Here is a 21,447-nt window from a genome sequence, read left to right as displayed (position 1 = left end):
ATGGGGGAAAATACAATAGGATGACCGAAACTCTGGGCAGAGGATTAGGTTGCCTTGGAAACTCTTATCAACTTCTGATAAGAACATTCCAAGCCAAGAACTTTACCTGGCTGGGGTTAAAGTCCAAATCACATCAAACCTACAACTAAAAAACCTATGAAACAATTTCAGCACCCCCACAAGTTCTTATGTATTGAAGGTAATAATCTCCCACAGCCTGCGGTAGTAAGGTAAGTCTGCCATGAATAAACATTCTTCTTGCTGTCAAAGGACCTTCCTTCAAAAAATCACCACAGCACCAATACCATATAAACCCTCAGTAACCTAATGGTGGTGAATGTAATTTCAAAACTGTCATTGGAACAATCAACCATGACTTTGTCCCATACATGAGTAGAAATCTCTTTATGAGCTCCATGATTCATAAGCTTGAATCACTGGGTAAAATATGCAAAAACACATTCAAGAAAACAGGCTTTTATTGATGTCTATGGCATCTAGGCAATGGACATCCTTTGAGGAAGTGGTTAATAACCTAGTTTTATAAACAGTGATATTATTTATTTTTTCAGTTATTTGATCTGTCTAACATTGGAAGGAAGGATTGTCACAGATATACACTCCAGTGACTCTTTTCCATTAGTCTTGCTGGGACAGAGCTGTTGTTAGGCAGTCTGGAAGATACACAGCTGAACATTATGTAGATTACATTGTTTTCCATGTCAGTTATGAACTGTAATTAGACATTAAGAAAAACATACAGTGACAAGAATAATGAAGACTGTGGGTACTGCTTAGAGAAGTTACAAATTATCCATACAGGAGAAATTTGCAAACAGAATGTATAAATATCTGCTAGTAATTATTCAAGTGAGATTATTTACAGGGAGAAGCAATTTCTGTCATTCAGCTGGAAAAATAGGTAAGCCTTCAAACTCCCAATGTGTCTTTAGATCTAAAAAAAAAAAAAATTTAAAAAAGGCAAATTAAATTCAGTAATAATAGAAGAATTTACAAATAATATAGTTCTACTGCTTTGAAGTTAGTGAATATTCTAAATAATTTCTTGAGGCCACAATTTTCTATTTAGCAAGTACTTTTAATTTGCATTAAACTAAGTTGCTAAGGATCTTTTGTACTCATTAGGTACTGGATTCTCTGTAGGATTTGGCTGCACAGTTTCAGGTTTTGGATTCTTACTCATTTGGCTGATGGAAGAGTAACCAGATACAATCAAGGGTCCACATCATCACAGAAGTACATGAAATGACAATGCAGACCTGAAGTCAAGCTTGCAGATCAGGTTAAGGATCAGGAACATTTGAGTGTATCAACTGTAATGTTTGGGGTACTTTACAAATACCTAACTACATGAGTTTGTATTTTTCTACTGTGAAGTGCTGAGATGTTTGGCAAAGAGAACTCTCAGCAGGTAGAATATGAACTAATTTCTGTGGATCCTTTATTTGCAGGAATTTTTAGTTGTTTGTTTCATAATTGTTCAGCAATACATCACCTTATTTTGTTTCTCAAATTTCACGGTGATCATTAGAATGATCTGTGATATATTCTATCATTCTTGAAATTCAAATAACTTAAGACTGCTGTTTTTTGCACTAAGGATGTTTACATGACCTCCTGTAGATGACCCCAAGCACAGTTAGGAAACACATCCAACCTGGCACATCCCTGACTACAAAGGGCAACCAGGTTTAAGTTTTGCTGGAGAAAATAACTTAAAATAAACCTGTTCTCTAGCTTCAGTCTGACATGGTCAGTCAGAAGGCTGCTTCATAGGTATACTGAACAGACCCACTCTTTTTCTTCATTTTTTGTGTTTCTCATTATCATTTTCATGTTCTTCTCCATTACCACTCTCATTCCTTTTACAAATAAACAGCCCATTTCTCTTTTACCTTTTCTAATGGCCATGGTTTAGCAGGCTTTATAATGTTATTTGGTGTTTATGATGTGTTTGTCCTGGTAATTTCTACCTTGTTCAGCAATTCTGCTAAGCTATTGCTCTATTTTGTTACATACGGTTTCCTCCTGTATTTAAAGCTGTTGACTTTTTAATGGAACTCTGGGTCAGAGCTAGTCCTTTGTGTATTCACTTCCCCTACCTCATTGTCTGCAGCAGCATGTTATTCCTCATATTGTTATTTTTCAGAGGTGCCACATGTCAAGATTCACCATAACATCCTATGTCATAGTTTGAATGTCCCTATACCTCTGTGACATTCTGTCATTTCACTGCCTGGTTACACAGATAAGCAATGGTGGGGAAATAGTAAATAGACTTTCTTTTTCTTTAATCAATTTCACCATTGCCATTTTAGAAGTAGTGATGAGCAAAGGCATTGAGTAACAATATTGTAAATTGTCTGACACGATGTGGCAACCATTCAATTTAAAGTAAGTATTTTCTTTGTTTAGCTCTTCTACTGGGAGGATAAAAACTAAGTGCATCTTAGTAAATGAAATTAGAAAGATTAGATCCTATACACAGAGATTAAAAAGGGATAAAGAGATACAAAGATAAAATTCTGGACATAATGGTTTATATTGTTAAGATTGTTTTCTTTCTAGTTATCTCTAGATGTCAAGACATCCATTTCTTTACATTTTGTCAATGATAATTTTGTGCAAGTGTATTAACAACTGATTAAATATGAATAATTTAACTACAAGACTTTCAATAGAAAAAGAGTTGTACATTTAATTATTTAATTAATTTGACAGTAATTTTGTCAAATAAATGACTTGTAAAGGAAGAAATTACGGTCAAGAAAAATATATGGATTGGTTACAGGGAAAAAATAATGAACAAAAAAAATTAAGAGACCAGTTAACGGACCAGCAATAAATTAAATTTGTCTCATTACTTTTCTTAATATATAAGACATTTGTGTTAATGAGCTTTATCAAATAAATGTATCCAATCTAGTAGATAATTCAGTAGCATGTAAAAGTTCTGAAATTCTCAAAAAATAGATGAAATCTTTCTTTTACTCTTCCATCAGTAATACATTTTGATTTTCAAGTTCAAGCAGAGGAGTTTTGATGACTGAGTGTTCCTTAAACAGTTTGTGCCCATCTATTGTGTCCTGCAAGGAAAGGACTTCAATAGCAACTGAAAGACCACTGCAAACTTATGTTTATTTGAAAGGAAGATAAAAGAAATCATATAATTATTTTAGGTGTTTACATTCTGGAAAATTATACCTTTATGTATTTTTCCAATGCTTCACCAAAGTTACAAAAAATAGGATAAAATCTTTTTTCTGTTTCTACAGTGATTACGACCATAATAAGGTGACACATATGGTTTGATCCTGAAGGTCTTTCTTACTTGATTGTAAATAGTGCCTAAATTAAATCTTGTCCCATGAAATTTTACCAATTTCTTCTGCAGGAAAAGAAAACTTCTTTTGGCTTAATCTGGCTTCACTTATATCAATGCCTCACTTTCCTGAAGGGTAAATAACAGTCCTAGACAATGGGCTCCTGTTTTCTAGGATTTCTGAGCACTTAAACATTTTGGAGGCTGAACATTAAAGCTGAATTATGGTTGTGGTCTATGAATCTAATAAAAAATGCAATCATAAGCAATTGTTTATATAAATGGTCTTACGAAACAAAGCCTGTATAGCAAAATAAGAGATCCTTGAAGTGAAATGGAGAACTGGACTCTTGAATATGTATAGGAGCATCCGTTTCCCAGCAAATATGCATATTGTTTATTGGTTAATTAATTCCAGATCTGAGTCTGCCTCAGCTAAATCTCTTGTATGGCCTTACTTAAACACAAACAGTGTCATCTTACCAGGAGTAAACAGCATGGATGTGTCAATCTGTCTAGAAAAGAAATTAAGGCCAAATTGCTAGTTTTACTTAAACATTCTTGTTCCATGCTTAAAAGCATTAACGTTGAACCCCTTGTCATCTTGCTCAATGGGAATATCACAAACAAACCCTGGAACTGCACAACTTCACAGTTAATTTTTTTTTTCCTACTGTCATGTGAAAATTCACCCATACATGCCAGCAGCACTAGAACTGATGAGCTCTAGCTAAAACCATGGCTTTCCTTATGTGTTCTAGCTACCACCTTTTTCTGCTACATTTTTCACATGTATGACAGCTAATTTGAGAAAGAATCTTGTGAGAAAATATGTAATATTTTCTCTTCCAGATTTTTGTTTCCCTTAACTCCAGGAATGTTTGCACATGCTTGCCAAAAAAAAGTCAAGTGCTTTTCTGTGTTGATTTTCTTTGTGCTGTAAAGTTTCCACTTCCAGTTTGGGATCTCTTTGAAAGTTTTTTTTATTTTTTTTAATTGTTGTTATTTTCAATTAGAGAAATTATATTAAGTTTTCTTGCCTACTAAAATAAGTGAGCAGTATTAAATACTTTTTGTGTCCAACTGTTGTGGCAAAGGGACAGTGACAAAGAAGATAGATGAGGAAATCTTTTTTTTTTTTTTTTTTTTTTTTTTTTTTTTTTTTTTTTTTTAATCTTAGCTTTCCCTGGTGAGATTCACAGTGGATAGGATGAGTGTCAACAGACACAAGGTGGAACACTTGGGAAAATTCCCACCACATAAAAGAGGAAAAAAGTACAAGAGTTGTCAAACATTGAAGAAAGTTGTCTTGTAGGGTTGAAAAATCTCCTGCCTTTAGGTTCAAGACAGCTTTTGAGCAGAAACTGGGATAATGTTCAAAGATTTCTTTGGCCTTATTTTTTCTCTAAATCAAAGTACTTGTGAAAAATAAATAGAAAATACATGTATTCATTAATTTCTCTCATTATCAGATACTGAGTATTTGGGATATTGGGCATATAGGTTTGTTATTTTTATTGTTTGTGGAATTTTGTTTTATACTCTGCTCTATCACTTCTAATATAGAACACAGGGTCCTCAGACTAAAATTCAGGAATATTGAATATCACAATCCAGAATTTCTCAGGAAAATTTGTGTGATTTAGAGAAAAGGGTGAGTGCTATGGTCTCTCTTCTACACTTACACTTTTAATGAGTAATTTTGAAAAGCTAAAGCTTAACATTACTATTATGGATATGTTAGTTTGTTTCTGCCTCAGTTAACCACAACAGGATCTATTTAAAGATCTATGACCTGTGTTTCTTCTCTGCCTCTGATTCTATTCCTTTTCATTGCCTTTCATACCAAGGGGGAAAAACTCAGCTAAACCCTTGTTGGAAAAAACAAACAGATAAACAAAACCAAGCAACCAACACCTAAAAGAGAAGTCTATCCCGACCTGATTCATTTTATTGCTATCCAATTTTATCTCAAGGAAATTCAGTCATAACTCTAATGATACAAGCATATATTGCTCAGTAGCCCAGGGAGCAGGTCCTCTTTGCAGTTGCCAAAATATTCTGTCTTCCTTCCACTTTAGAACATTAAAAGCAGAAGAACAGCAGTCACAACTGCAACATCCAGCTGCTTCACTGTTTTCTCTTTCCCTTGGCTGTTGTCATCAATTAACAGATTCCCTTGCTCAGCCTCAGATGTCAGAAAAGGCGTCTTGCTGAGATGCCTTAAGTCATGCAGCTACAAAGCTGGTACAACTGTCATCCCCATCCTTAAAAGGAGGATACAGGAAATTATAGTCCCATCAGTCTTACAATAGTCCTTGCAAAAGTTATGGAATAAATGTTCCTTTCATAAATCGAATGAAATACGTGGCTGGGGAAAGCCAGTTTGGATGCACCAAGAGCAAATCATTCTTGGCAACCTGATTACCTTCTATGGCAAAGCAACCTGCTCAGCTGATGTGCATCAAGGGGTGGACACGGTCTGCCTGGATTTATCCAAGGCTTTCTATACCATTCCCCACAGCCTGCTTCTAAAGAAGCTGATGCATTATGGCTTAAACAAGTGGTCTGTGTTGTACCCTCTTGTATACTGAAACTCTGAGTGGATCTCAGTATTTTGGTACAAGCTGACTAAAAAATATAACTACAAGTGAAAATGTTAGAAAATATTCAAGTGCTTTTAGTCTCAATATTAAAAATTTACTAAATTTGAAAATAAGCCTAAAGAAGATGAATCAAACAGGAAAATAAATCCTCCCAAATCCCAAGTATTTATAAAATATTTTTTTTTATTTATAGAAAAAGTAGTTTGAAAAGAAATTTCTCCATTGTTCTTTATGTTCTTTCTTGGTGAAATCTTATTGCAGTTACACTCAATATATACTACGTAATATTTTGGTCCACAATATAATATTAGAGCCTACCCCCTCCTCTCAATTATTTTATGTAAATAAATGTACTTCTGGGTTTAATTCTGTGACCCATTGACAAGATAATTTATTGGACTGAAAGGACTCTTTAGAAAAAAGCAAAAATCTTAAGAAACTCAAAGCCTCCACAACTTATCCTTCAGGTTTCAGGAAATGACCAAACTGCTGAACATTGCACAAGTATGGAAAAAGACCCTGTATTTCAGTCCTTGCACAGAATTTATTTCTCAGTTTAATGAAGAGTGGTTTACATTAGATAAAGACTGTCAGCAGACCATTCTAGCCACTAGGAAGTAGAATTAATCATTTTCTTACTTGACTTTTTTCTCTAATTACAATGGTCTGAACACAAATACAAGATGAGAATGGGGAGTATTTTCTTCTTTAAAGAAATGGGGACCATTTGAATCACTAAGGCTAAACCTTTTCATCCACTATGTTTTTTTGACATTATTTCTGTGTCATTTGACTGTCCCATGGTCTTCATAACAACCTAATTTCATAATGCAATTCTTCATTCCAACTTTAGGAAGCAGGAAAAGAGGATGTGTCTAGATTACTAGTTATCCACTTTGGGGGCTAAAAATTGACTGAAAAGACTAAACAAGTCTTTTGAATTGTTTTCCACTAATATGGAAGTAAAATGCAAACAACAAATTGAGACAAGAGAAAAGAATTACCAAAAACCAATCTCGACAGATTGTGGAATACTAAGTGGGTAGACAAAATGTGTGCTCTTATGACACAAGAAATAGAGACTTCTATGCCACAGCCTCTTCAGAGCAATCATCTTCAACAAGAAAGCAGCTTCAAAAGAATGTAGAAACAGTAATCTCAAAACTAATCTCATTGAAATCTTCGTGATTGCATGCAGGGAATTTATTGTTTTAAAATCAATTTATCTGTCTTATCTGTCAATTAGGTTTAAAAGATAAAGTCTCTACTTTGTAACCTACAATTTTAAACAGTAAAATTCTTAGCACAAAAAAATGCAAAAAAGTGAAGCAGAAAGTTGATATGCTGTTAGCACCAAACAATGTAAAAATTTTGAATTGTTGGACAACTCCATTTAGGTGCTCAAAGTTCACTTAACATCCACACATGCAAAGAAAAAAAAAAAAAAAGCAAAAAAACCAAATACCCTAAAAAACCCCAAAACACTGGAAATTATTCCAAGATAAAGGCAAGACAGTTTTGTGAATTCCATTTAACTGCTTGCCTGCTTCTTCACTAATTCTCCCTGAGAATTTTTTCATACACTTTTTTTTTTTTGTATGCTTATCATAAGATTTTTTTGCCAGGCAAAACATGCTGGGTTTACACCTTTTGGTAAGCCATAGGAAAATTAGATCCATGTCACTCACAAGAGCATATATTATCCAACAAGACTATAAAATATTATTATGTGTGGCAGAATATATTAGCTGGTTTTAATCTTTGCAAATTCAGGTGAAATTTTATCAACGCAGATCCAAGAATTCAATTTATTTCCTAGCAAAATGAGCAGATTTATTCAGTTATCTGTTTTTGTTGGGGTTTTTTTGTTTGGTTGGTTGGTTTTTGTTGGTTTTTTTTTTTTTTTTTTTTTTTTTAATTTAACCTGCATACACTGTTTGCTGAAATTAGGTTCTGTAGTAGCAGAAGAATATGTGCATCTTTTACTAAATAGTCACTTGATAACAAAGTAAAACTAAAAGTAAAACTCTTTGCCTTGACCAGAATAGCACCCTTTCAGATAAGTGTAAAATTAAAGTTGCAGCTCTCACTCTGTGAATGAGATCAGTAATTCCAGGTAGCCATTATCTATTATTTTACTTTCTTGTAAAAATTATATAAAAAGAGATCAAACACCAAATTTTGCATGTGAAAACTATGCTGAGGAGAATATCAGGAAATTATGAAAGGAGGGAAGGAACATTCTGCAAAATGTGGTGCCTAGCATGAGATTAGTTACCTACAAGATGCAGCTTGACCTGGTTCTACCCTTTGGAATCTCTTAACAATATCTACAGCACCAGAAGTTAAGATAGGCCCTTAAGTCAGTCCCTTCGAATAATGGGCTGGGCTCAAGTGTGTAGTTATTAAATAATTACATTGAGGGTACCTGGTTGTGAGGTGAGCTCTGAAGTTGTGAGTACATGGTGAAGTTGTGTTATGCACATCAGTGTGTGTGCAGCTAGCTGAGGCAGCTCACACATGCAGCAGTCTGTGCAGAAAGGCACAAACCTGGAGCCAGCAGCTCTGTGCCAAACCGCATACATCTGCCCCCAGCTACGGTGGTGGCATGTCACAGGTGACAGGGCTTGGTTCCCAGCTGCTGTTAGAGCTATTGTCCCTGTGACATCCAAGGCTTGACCCAGACAAATCCTCAGGAAGAGGGTTCAGATCTACAAATCTGAAACTGCAGGGAGTGCCTGGGACAACTCACTGAGGTGAGGCCAGATGGTTTTACAGCTTGTAGCAGCTGTGCAGTTGTCAAGAAGCTGTGCCACCAAATGAAAGATCTGCAGGAAGAGGTCAGCAGACTGAGCAGCATCAGAGATGAAAGGAAAGCAGTCGAATGGCTCTTTTCCAAGCAACTGCAGCTTCAAGAGCTCAAACTTCCAACTGTAGAAGAGAGACAGGCAGAGCCTGTGCCTGTCAGGGTGTGTGACATCCCAGCCTTAAGGGAAAAGGAGCACCCCAGGTTCATAGCTGCTCATGGTTGAAATTAACTACAAAATATCAGAGGGTCTGCAAAAGCTTACAAAATTTTTTACTAAATTACACACTTGGCATGAAAATTGGCTTGTTAGCCCCTGACCTCCTAGAATAAGCACACAGCACATATTCTGGATAACACAGCAGAGTGAAGGGGGAGAGAGAAGGCTTAAAAGAAGGGAGGGAGGAAGGAATCAAGAGTCCTGGCTCTAGAGTAAATCCATAAATCCAGCTGGGGTGTCCAGAGTCCGCACGCACACAAGGACAAACGCACTGGCCTTGGTGGGGGTACCTTCTCAGAGAAAAGTTTCTCACTTTCTATGCAAGCTAGTTATCAGTCACAGTCTGTTTTTCTAGACCTTTCTGGAAACGAGTTGGAGGGCTTTAGGGGTCTTTGGTGGTCCTAATTCTCCCCCCCATCCATGGCCTGTTTTCAGCCTCCTTCTTGCACTTGTGCTACAGTGTTGTGCCTATTTCCAGGAACTAGAACGAGGCCTTTTGTCACAGGAAAGTCTTGCCCTATCTCCATGCCACATTCTTGCCCTTCTCCAGTCACATTCTGTTCTTTCTCACAGAACTGTTATTACCAACATTCCTTGGCTGTTATCACCTCTAGTGGTGTGAGTTTTTGGTTTTACCTATGTCATGCCTTCTTTCTGCACAACATCACTGATGGATTGGGGTGTTTTGTCAGCATGTGTATATCAGACAGGGTAACTTGAAGCTTTCTGCTTCTGATGGAGGTACAACTTTATGTAATCTAAAATAAAAACAATAACAAAACCCCAAAGGAAAAAAAGCAAAACAAAACAAACCCCTAAAAAACCCAAACAAAACAGCAATACCAAAACAAACAAACAAACCAAACCAAAACAAAAACCAAAAAACACTAAACTGAAACAAAATTAAAAAAACTTAAAAAATACTCAAAAACCCACCTAAACAAACAAAACATCCACAAAAACCCACAAAACCAACAACAACAACAAACCAACAAAAAAACCCCCAAAAAAACCAAAACAAACAAACAAACCAACCAACCAACCAAAAAAACCCCCCAAAAAAACCAACACAAAAAAAAAACCAAAAAAACCCCCCCAAAAAACAAAAACAAAACAAAAACAAAAAACAAAAACAAAACAAAACAAAAACAAAAACAAAAACAAAAACAAAAACAAAAACAAAACAAAACAAAACAAAACAAAAAAAAAAAAAAAAAAAGGAAAACTCACCCCAAATCAAAAAGCAAACACCTTTATAGATTTCAAAAACCTTGTGTGCATCCTCCAGGCCTTTTTTGCTTCAGCAGTATTATAGGTATCCATGTGTTATGTCTGTAAATGCAGCATCTCTGAAGGATTTCAGCACAGGTGCAGCACAAGAAGAATAGGCTGCCATTTACCCTGACAGTAACCACGACAAAAGACCATAAAGTGGGTACATTTCTACTTGGAGTGTACCAAAATAGGTTGCTGAGTTGTCAAAATTGTCAGGTATAACTTCAGGGTGCCCAGGAGGATCTTGTTTTATTTTTGTGCTGAAGGACTAAAAGCTATTAAATTTCTAGGAATGATCTTTTCATTAGCGGTTGGTTTTTTAATATATGCAGAATTCTTTTGCCACTACAAAGAGCATCACTAGGATTCAGCAATTTAGTAATTTTGTTTATAAAAACTCTTCAAGCTCCCCATCTGCATAGATTACAAATCAACAATGAACACATTCTTGTGTAAACTACAGGCCTACCTCAAAGTTTTCACTTCCTGTTGACAGTAGTAACTTGGTTCCATTTACGAGTAAACAACCTTCTTATTAGCTGTGGACTGTGCAAAAAAAAATTTGTTCTACTCCATAATATTCTGTTTGTGGATGAGGACCTGCACTGCTTTGATTTTCAGCAGTGTTGAAAATGGAGAAATAACCTTTTCACCTCTCAAATTCCAGTGCTCAGGGAAAGCTGCTTAGTTTCACGGTTTAAAAATTTAAAGCCTATAAAACATATACTCGGAGATGGGAACTTACATGTACATGAATTCTTTATCTCAAATCCTGCTACATATCCATTTTTTTCTTTCAGAACTGGCTACCTAAAAATAGTCAACATACCCTTTGGTGTTACACACTTACACATCTGTAACCACAAAACTTTACATCCAGAAGCAGCACAATAAAACCACAGATGTGTCAATTTTAAGCTCTCATTCTCCTTCAGTTTTCCCTTTCATATCTTTTTTTTTTTTTTTGTCCCATTGTGTTTTTGGTGCTAAGTCCAGAGCTAAACTGAAGTTAAGTACATATGCCCCACAGCTAATAAAAAGGTTGTACATATATTACAGAGTACAGGAAATATGGGGGTTTTTTTCTGTTTTTCCATGTTAGCAGCTTTTCAGTACCTAAAGAGACCTACACAAAAGCTGGAGAGGGACTTTAAAAAATTGCATATAGTAATAGAACAAGGGGGAATGGATTTAAACAGAAAGAAAGTAGATTTAAACTAGGTCTAAGGGAGAAATTTTTCATTCTAAGTGTGATGAGACACTGGAAAATGTTGCCTGGGGAAGTTGTGCCTTATAGCACAACTTGAATGATGCTTTGAGCAGGCTGGTCTAGGAGAGTCTCTACCTATGACAAAGGGTTGAAACAACATGATTTTTAATGCCCCTTTCAAAAAAAAACCAGTTAATAATTCAGTGTCTCTAAATTTTTAATCAATTTTTAATTTCTTCTGAATTATATAATTGTTTTCAGAATTCCATCAGCTCATAAAATATTGTCTTCTTGTCTTGGATTTTCATTATAGTTGACAATAATGCCTGTATCATGCTGCACAGCACAAACCCGAGAGGTTTCCCCAATAATTCTGTATGGTCACTCTGGGAGCTTAGAGCTGAGGGTCTGGGGCCTCTTGGCCAGACTCCCTCCCACACATGGTCTCCTTTTTGCTTGGTGCAGTGTTCAGTAGTTGCTTCACTGCTGGCCTCACCAGAGTCATCCCTTTATCCACAGGCATGTTCAGTTTTGTGTATATTCCTCTTCCTTCTTCAGTGACATGATGCCCATCCCCACGATGGGTTAGGAGTTATTGAAAACCTCCGAAGTCGTGAGCCCAAGATGTCTTTTAAGTTGTTTGTTCTTTCCATTCACATTTAGACTTAGTTAAATCTTCCAGAATAAATTATATTTTTAGATATATTTTATTAAATGGAAACAAGTATTTACATTGATTTATATTATTAATTTGTATTAAATGCATAAAAATAATTATTAAAATTTTGTGGGTTTATATATATGCAATTATACACATTGTACATCCTTTTTTAGGTATACACTTAAATATATTTAAAGGCTTATATTTCTAATATATATATATGGCTATATATTATTAAACAAATATATATCCTGCATCTAATTTTATATATGTATATATGCATATATAGATACATATTTTTGAGGATTTTCAGAGCCTTCTGAAATAACCATGCTATCACAGAACATTTGTAAATCATATGTGAGAAAATGGCATCAAACTGGTGGGCCATAGAAGTGACTCGATGTACTTCTGGGGCATGTGGCTTCAATAACCATCCAATAGCTCATGTGATGGCAATAGGGGCAGGACCTCTAGGCCCAGAAAGTCAGGTGGCTGTAAAAGGGGTAATGGGGTTTCCACTTGTCATGGAAACATGATTCATAAATATTACTGTTTATCTTGCATGATAGTTTCACTTTAAGAACTGCTTTTGGGTAAAGAGATGTTAAAAATTATTATATTGGCCCTGCAACTGGTTTGCAATTATAAGTGTCTCTGTTACACACTGATTCTTTTCTTGTGTACTATTTCAGAAAAATATGAGAACTAACAATGAATGGAAATGGACAGCTCCACAAGTTCTTTTTAATGAAAGGATATTTAAAAGTTCACTTCAGATTTTCTCTATCAAACATTTCTGCTGGTTTCTCATAATTTGGTTTCTATCATTTCCTCTAGCTAGCAGATTCTTTTTCTAACCAGTAGTTCATCCTGCTGGGATTGAAATATAAGTCTATATCCTAAAAATGTTGATTTCTCAAAGAAGAATTAATAAATACATATAAAGCAACAAGGTTTATGTGTTTAAATTTCCTAAGGCAAGTAGCCATTACACATATTAGAAAATCATATGCAAAATCTACTGCACTGAAGACTTTTATAACTTCTATAGTTACTTTCTGCTGTGATGAGAGATTTGGAACCAGTAATGAATTGGTCCAATGAACAGGCTTTCAACTCCCTATTCTATATAGATGGTAATAATACTTAGCAAATGACTGTGCTTGACAATGTTAACATTTTAGGTTTTGACTTTCAGTGTAACCAACCACCTATACTGCAATTTGGATGTTTGTGTGACATGCATAAACCCTTTTTCCCTTTCGTGTTCAGTTATAAGCCTCTCAATTCAAACTGGAAAAATGGCTGAGAAACCAAGGTAGGTAGCCAATAAGCCCTACACAGAGGCACAGTCTTACCTTCCTGTGTTTTAGTAGAAAAATCTGAAAAGTATTTTCAGGTTGGGCATACAGTTATGCAATTTATTTTTCCTCTTATGAACTGAATGAATACATGCCTTTTTTGGTTTCTAGATAGTTCCAATTCTGCCTCTTTTCTCACTTCCCTGCAGACATTCTTCAGTTTTCCACCTCAGCAAAGATCTTATCTGGTACTTTATTATTTGCCCCAGAAAGAAATTGTTTCTTGTTCTGTGCATTGAGATAGTTTGAGAGTTAATCAAGCTGAGGATTCAGCTTTGCATGGACCTATAATGAAAAATAAAAAGGAAACAAATACTTCTACATACTGAGCACAGATGCTCACCAATTTCCCATTAATCAGATGCTTTCTGTTGACACTTTTTTGTATCAAGATCATACGTTGCTAATTTGCATGATTTCTCAATTCTGACCAGATTGTTTCATAGTAAATAGACTTGAAATAGCAGCTTTTAGCACAGAAATCAGAACAAAAGAAACAGGTATGTAGTAATTCAGAAACCTGAAGGAAAATTCAGAGTCCAGAGAGCAGACTTAATACTAGATGAAATAGCTATTTATGTCATACAGACAATGACCAATGACAATCCTGAAATAGTAAGAAGAATGTTTTGGTTGTCCAAAAGACAATTTGATGATGCCAGATGAACTCTGACGGCACTTCCTGTTGCCAGATGCCTGTCATGTACAGTGGAACAGCCAGCAAGTGAATTTCACTCTCTTAATTCAGTTCCAAGCAATGAATTGTTAATTGCAAATTCTACATCCTGTATTGCCTCTGGAAGAAAATACACTGCAAATGTGTGGAAAAGATATGGAGGCTGGTTAGGGAAGTATTCTGATGAGTTGGAGAGCTGAGAGGAAATGTTTTAAAGAACATTATCACTGTTACACAAAATCCGTGCATTATAGTTTTAAACCAGCAGCTGTGCCTGCAGTTACATCTCATATTGCTCACATTCCAAGAGACTGTACTGCTATTTTGAAATACCTGCAATTGCTGTTTTGCCTCAACAGAAAGGTAAAAACAGCAAGATGCAGTATTTACCTGCAGATGCCATAAGCTGATAATCCTTTAAAACAGGTGATCCTATTTGTATAACAAAGAGTTTTACAGCTCAAAGTAGTAAAGCAAAGGTAACTAAACAGTAAAAATCCAGAGACTGATGGTATCACCTGCCTATAATTATGCAACCTCTGAAGCCATTTGAGCTCCATTGGCTCATCTTGCTTGTCTTCTAACTGTCAGAAAAAATGATTTCACACATCTTTTGAGTTCCAACTGCCAGCCCCATATGGATAGTTCAGGTACTTATCTTAACTTGCCACTAGGTAACTGTGCTTAGAGAATTAAATTTGACTCACTACAACTTACAGGGAAAAAAAAAAAAAAAAAAGAAAAAAAAAAAAAGAAAAAAAAAAAGGAAAATAATTTTCAGGCACTAAAGGTTTTTACATCTGAACTATGTCAGAAACTCAGTTAAAGATCACAGCTGATATAATACATAAATAAGGGTTTATTTTCAATAAATGCAACCTCAAGATTTTATATAGTAGATGGGTCACAAGAAAAAATTGTAGCAACTGAGGCTGAGAAAGGAGCAAGGTATGCTTCTGATTAAATTTTAATTGAAGTAGATTCATTGGTTTGTTGTATATCTAATAGCTGTTGTAACTGTACTCTATTCTGGATATAGTTTACTTTACTTTGGCTAGAAGTTTATTATTCAAAGTAGTTAGAGAACAGGAATTAAATTTTTTTTTTTGAGGTAGGTTCCATAAAATGAACCCCAGCAACATAAAATTAATCATTACCTCTCCGTGTTTTTAGAATATTCAAATAAAACCAGAGTAAGTTATAGTAAAATATTTTGTATGATGAACATCTGCCGTAACATGGACCTTGTTTTCCAATACTGATGATAACCAAATCATCTACTATACAGAAAAATATGGAGAACACAGTTTGATTCTGAATTTTGTCAGTCTGTATCCCATAACTTTATCCTGAACAATAAAATTTTATAGTAGATGTAATAATGTGTCATATATAATTTATGGAGGGCCACTCAAATATCAATTGCAAAATCATAGATTGGTTTAGGATAGGAGAGACCTTCCAGCATTATCTAGTTCCATCCCCCCCACCATGGCCAAGAACATTTTTCACTGCATCAGGTTTTGGTCAAGGCATTATGATCATCAGATTCTTATTCTATAGACTAGACAAAGGCAGAGTATAGCCCACAGGTAAATGCTTCCCAGAAAACTGTCAGGAAATGATCTTTCATATGGCTGTCAGTCATCTGTAAGAGCTGCATGTATTCCCTCATACAGCAGTTGTTGTGAAAATCTGGTGGCCTTCAACTTTTTTCACAGTACAGGAATGGTTATAACCAGTTTATACAACCTTACTGCTAGGGAGTTCATCAAACAAAAACTGTATTTGCTAAGCATCAGCTTAAATTTTACATCCATGCTAATTGACAAAACCTTTTCTTGGAAAAACAGCATGGCATTCAAGTCTGCTACCCTGGGCCTTAAGATCAGTGTTGACTAAACCTGATTAAAGATGTCATCCAGCATGATCAATTCCCACTGTTTGTTTGTGTCCTTATAAAACAAGCTTATTCAAAAGGGTGTAGACCTTGTCTCAGTTGCAACTGAGAAGCAACTTGATTAGTGCACAGTATGAGTAAGATTTGCTGCTTTGGTTTGGGAAGTTCTACAATATACAGCTGGATTAAAATAGTTATCAACAGATAGTTGACGAAACTCATGAGCAACTATCTCTGTGATTCCATGGTTGGACCTAACTTGCAGCAAACATACAGGGTTGTGCCTTTATGCCTTTATAATCCCCTCCATTCGCATCTAACTTGCCCAGGGATGCAGGTTTTGGCAGATATAAGTAGGTTCATCTCAGTGTACAGGTTTTCTTTGATGCTGATCTTCATCAGGATCATTACAAACTCAGCTTGAAGAAATTTGAAATATAAATCCATCCCTGTTAAAATGTATCTCCTTTTCTAGTAGCAGAAGAGATTCTCCTTCTTTGCATTTCCCTTTTTTTTTTTTTTTTTTTTTTTTTTCTTACCATACAACAAGGTTTGTTTTTCCATTTCACCTTGCCCTCAAAAGTTTACTGCTTGATACTTCTTGAAATTTGTCTTCTAATGGGTTCAGGCTGGATTTCCCTCCAGAAGCATCATGTGTTTCAGTTTTAAATACTTTTCAAGTATCCTTTGAGGACTTTTCCTTTTTGTTCCTACATACACATGTTCCTTTGACATTGCCTTTTGTCTATGACAGCCAAAAATGGTGGCTGAAGCAAAAGAAGACAGGGTATGCCTGTCCTGTGACTGGGAAAGGTGAGCGATTTCTAGCCCCAAGCAGTCGTGTGAACATAAACCTGAGAGTCATGCTATCATGGCTTTCTTTCCATACATGGGTAATTACTTTACCACTCACCAGGTACCTTGCATATTCTCTAATACCACAATTTTTAATGAGCAAAAATGCTACACTCAATCTTTGCCTCTGCTACTTCTGCCTGACAGATTAAATGCTTTTCATTCCAGTGAAAATTAAAATACAGCATGGAAGGGGAAATAAATTGATAACCCACAAAACCCATGCCCATGCTGAGAGAGAGATAGCCTCAGTGCTTTTGGGCATCTGTGGAAATATATCTTGCAAGTCTGCCCTAATGAGGAATTGTGGTTATTAATTATAGAGAAAACTTATAATTTCTACAAATTATTCTGCTTATTCTTCAGTTTTGGGTTGGATTAAACTGGTTTAGTCACAGGGCTTTGTGATATTTTTCTTCCTTTCAGGTGTTTATGAAGTTAACAGAAGGCCCTGAAGAATCATCAAAGTACATTTTAAAATTAGTCAGTCCAGACCTCCAGTCTTGTTTACCAATTCAAACAGTATTTTAATATATATGCAGGAAGACTTATGAAATATCTAATATGAAATAATTAAAATATTGTGATAAAAATGAAATTAGACTTAAAAAAAAGTAGTTGTGGGAAGCAGAATGGAGGAAAAACTAAAGAATACTGGGAAGTGACAAAAATTGCAGTCAGCAATCCTGACTCCCCTCGCAGAGTACAAGCTAAGGAGGATAGAGCAGAGTGGGAAATTATACAGTAATACTCAGTTTATAATAGTATGGAAATTACAGGAGGTGATGCAGTTGCTACTCCCTGGAGGGAATGCAGTCAGCATGCCCAGCTTCCCACACACAATACATGCTGAGAGAGACTAACTGGAGGGTGGAGCAGAATGGAGACACTAGGCTCTGTTGAAATCCTTGCAAGGGAGGGAACTCGGTGGTGTCTTGTACCTGATAAGCCATATAGAAGCTGTCAACAGAGGGAGAAAATAAGTATCTTGCTTTAAATGTCTTACAGCAACCATGGTGAAGCCACAGATACAATACAGGCAGACTCTCAGAGTTACCCACTTCCAAGATAGGACCACTCCTCATTGTCAAATGTTATGAATTTGTCTGTACTAACTCTGCACTTTTATCTTTATAATAATCAGACAGTTTATAATCCTAGTTAGAACAGCATTTGTCTTCCTGTTAAGCATCTAAAGCTGCATAGGAAGACTGTAGGAACATTACTCATGATGAGTAATGATTGTCATATATATCTCTTATTCCATCTACTAGATGATTACTTTGCACACATCACTGGAATGGCAATCAAGATAAGGAACAAGTAACAGTGCTATTAGGAAAAAAAATATTTCTATATAGGTTTATATAGGTTTATTTCTATAAACCTGTTTTTGAATATTTCTTTATATATTTATTTCTATTTTGCAGAACTAGCTCACCTAAATTTAGATATCTGTGATGGAAGCACCTGAGACAGCTGGCTAAATATTTACTGACAGTGGATGGATGGACACTTTGTAACATGGTTCATTATGTTTTCAGATGTCTATTTCACATTACATGTGCTATGTCTTAAAACTACATATTTCTATCCATCTCTGTGTAAAGGATACTTAGAGTGATTATCTCAGACCAAGGTCTGAAACTTAGTTTCATATCACTCACTTCCCTGCAGTCGTTGTAAATATGGGTAAACTTAGAACCCGCTCAAAAACAAACAACAAAAATGATTTTGTTGTTGTTGTGTTTTTGTTTTGGTTTGGTTTTGGTGGACAAGTACCCTTAAAAAGATTACAGTACTCTGTTCTCAACACTAAAAATCTCAGACTGTTGAAAGAAGTTTTAGAAAAGAGGAATCTTGGATGAAGCTGTAAAAGACAACAAATAACTAACACAATTTTAAAAAGGCCCTATCACAGACACTGATCAATGCTGAAATCAGGTAATGGTGGTAAAAAGATTGAGTTTCAGAGGAGCAGTAGCTTTCACAAGTATATTCATGGAATTTGGGCTAAATTTCTTACATCACACTATGCAATGCCTTTAGAAATGTGGACAAATAAGCCCTTGAGGCTGATAAAGTTTACCTATTCAATGATCACATGGGTAAATACAATATGTTGATAGGACTTTGTATACTGCATGAAAATAATGTGTTGTGTATTGCAGACAAGACTATTCTTAAGCTTAAATTAATGTTCGTTATGTTCCTCTTCTTTTCTCTCATGACCTATGCAATCTAAGTATATAATTAAGACTGTTGAGTTCTTCTGAATCAATAAACGCTGTATTCTATGTGCAAAATTTAAAGCACAGAGGATGTTGAGAAGGAGGGGTGAAAAAAATAATACTACAACATACATTATAGGTTGAAATACTTCATGATGGCAAATTTTCCTATTGGAGATTTTATGGAGTTTCCACACATCCTTGATTAAATTTTTAAACACTAGTTTACCAGTACACATTATCACATAGATCCCAGATCTACGCAATTCTAAATTACACAACAACAAAACATATTTTCAGTTATAATACAGCAAAGAATAATAATTTGGACCACATTCTGAAAAATAAACTTGTTACAAAAATCATAGCTTTGAAAGTACTTGGTAAACACCTGAATGCCATGTCTGCAGAGAGAGGAAAGAATAAACATGTTTGCTCCAGCTTCGGACTGGGAGACTTCTGATGTTGCTTGTTTCCCACTCTTCTCCTACTCTTCAATCTTGACCTTCTACCTTAAAAACCGAAAGAGAGCCACTCTGCTTCTGAACTTTCACCTGTCAGGTGTAAGAAACTGTGCAGATGCAGTAAAGAATCTCCTCTGAGTTTACCGATCCTCTAGTTTAAATATAACAAGTTATAACAAATTACCCTTCTTTCAAAACACATCCCTAATAGCATTTTCTAGATGGAACATATTTTAAAACCTTGAAAATGACATCTTCTAATGTCAAATTTAATAAAGCTGGTATGACTACTTTATAATCATAGAAGATAATTAAGTTAATTGTAGTACCTGAACTAATTAGTTCCAAGTTCCCCTACTTATTATATATAAAATATCCAGGACATGCTTTTAAATCAAATAAAATAGAGAAGGCTTAGCCAAATTTTCTATATTATGTACTGTGGTTTTTTTTTTTTTTTTTTTTTTTTTTTTTTAATTACAAATAGTTATATAGACATTTAATTAAAGAATGTGATTTTCTTTCAAGGTTAGATTTGTCAACTTAATAATCTTTGGGTCTTCCTAAAGTTCTGTGTCCTGTGTTTCTAAAAAATCTTTGGATAAATAAATAAAAAAACCCCCTTCTTCTTAAAAAACAAAACACCAATAAAAGTCTAAATATTTCTGAAAACTTTCCACGTAAAAATAATTCTTTTAGAATAAGTACATGACAGGAAATTTTGTACATGAATAAAATTTTGGTGAAATATGATTTTCTTTTTTTCCTCTTGCTTCTCTACACAATTGCATGTTAAGCTTGCCAGACATATTGCAAATGAATTCCAGCAGCATATAGAGAGTTAGGAAAGAAATCTCAGGCAGTCTGAAGCTTTTGTACTACTATCCAGCTTGCTGATTTTCAGTCTATATTCTTGGAATTTGCAAGGGTCTAATGTACTAGTCTGTGAAAGACAACCAAGCAAAAAAGATACAGTGTTATGAGAAAGGCAGTAGGAGACTATTTAAAGGTACCACATTCCAAAATTAAATAAGGGATTCTATGATCAAGAAGTTTCCTAGAGGTAAGAAACTGAGGAGGAAAGGAAGGTAAAAAGAAGCTTAACACAGAGTAGTATACAAATCTAGGAAGCCAGAAGACGTGTGTAACTCTATTTATATTTCTTCCTCACTTACATTCCATATACTAGTTTAACTGGAAATTTTGGGCTGTAAAAGTCAGAAAGAATACCCATGCCACACACAGCAGTACAAAATTACTTGGATTTCCTTGGTCCTGCTGAGGTAATATATCTGCACAGCTCAGAGGAGGGCACTCCTAGTTCTGGGGAGTTTTGACTTAACTAACTAGCTCAGACCAAAGAGCATGTGCTCTGTCATTATGTTGTAACGAAATCACAGGTTTTGCTTATTTTGATTCTATGATATAAATTACTTCAGAAAAAAGAAAACCAGCACAGCCTCTTTGTGTAGCGCTATAATGGCATGGACGTACAGTAAGCTCAAAGGCAAAATTACTTATCCCTAGGAGTACAATAGATCTGATTTGAACGCTACACCCATGCAATGGAGAAAATAGAGGAAAATCTCTGCAGATCCTAACAAATTGAAAACAGACAGGCAGCTTCCAGGCTTTGTAAAGCTACTGTTTGTGTGATTATATTGCTGGAAAAGTTCTGTAGAAAATATTTACCTTATGCCAGCAAGTATTCTCCCAAATAGTCATCTAGGAAGTGCTGAGGATTTAGCGCAGGGTAAGGGACTGTTCTTGTAAGTGTGTTGCCATGTAAGGAACAACCTTGTGTTTCTAAGTAAGGAAGTTTAATATTAGGCTGCT

This window comes from Zosterops lateralis, assembly GCF_965231275.1.
Source record: "Zosterops lateralis genome assembly, chromosome: 2".
Classification (NCBI taxonomy): Eukaryota; Metazoa; Chordata; class Aves; order Passeriformes; family Zosteropidae; genus Zosterops; species Zosterops lateralis.
Note: the sequence above shows the minus strand (reverse complement) of the source record.